Below are 915 nucleotides of genomic sequence, written 5' to 3' on the forward strand. Positions count from 1 at the left end.
GTAGTAGACAAGTGTAACTTTGGTGAAGGAAAAGACAACATACAACATAGGGGAAGTCAGCACAACTTGACCAACGCAAAGATGTGGAAGTTTCCTAGACACATCCAAACACTTTGAGGGACCAAGTTGCTGGGGCGAGGGCTGGGGACCATAGTCTTGGGGGACATCTAGGTCAATTGGCATAACACAGTTCATAAAAAAATTGTTCTACATCCTGCTTTGGTGAGTAGTGTCTAGGGTCTTAAAAACTGTGAGCGGCCCTCAAAAATACATCTATTGGTCCCATTCCATCTGAAGCAAAGGAGAATGAAGAAAACCAAAGACACAAAGAAAATATTAACCCAAAGGACTAAAGAACCACATGAACCAGAGCCTCCACCAGCCTGAGCCCAGAAGAACTAGATGGTGCCCGGCTACCACCACAAACCTCTCCAAAAGGGATCAGAATAGAGGGTCCTGGACAGAGCGGGAGAAAAATGTAGAACTAAATTAAAATTCACAGGAAAAAAAAAAAGACCAGACTTACGGGTCTGATGGAAACTGTAGGAATCCCTGAGATTATGGCTCCAGGACACTCTGCTAACTCAGAACTGAAACCACTCCCAAAGCACACTCTTCAGACAAAGGTTAGACAGTCCTATAAAACAAACGATAACACAAGTGAGAAAAGTTCTTCTTAGCTCAATCAAATGTATGAGACCAAATGGGCAACTCCTGCCTAAAATCAAGATGAGAAAGCAGGAAGGGACAGGAAAACTGGACAAATGGACACTGGGAACTCCGGGTACAAAGGAGGAGAGTGCTGTCACATTGTGGGGATTGCAACCAATGTCACAAAACAATATGTGTATAAATTTTTGAATGAGAAACTACTTTGAGCTGTAAACTTTCACCTAAACCACAATTTAAAAAAAA

Source organism: Trichechus manatus, unplaced genomic scaffold (assembly GCF_000243295.1).
Source record: "Trichechus manatus latirostris isolate Lorelei unplaced genomic scaffold, TriManLat1.0 scaffold00026, whole genome shotgun sequence".
In the NCBI taxonomy this organism is placed as follows: domain Eukaryota; kingdom Metazoa; phylum Chordata; class Mammalia; order Sirenia; family Trichechidae; genus Trichechus; species Trichechus manatus.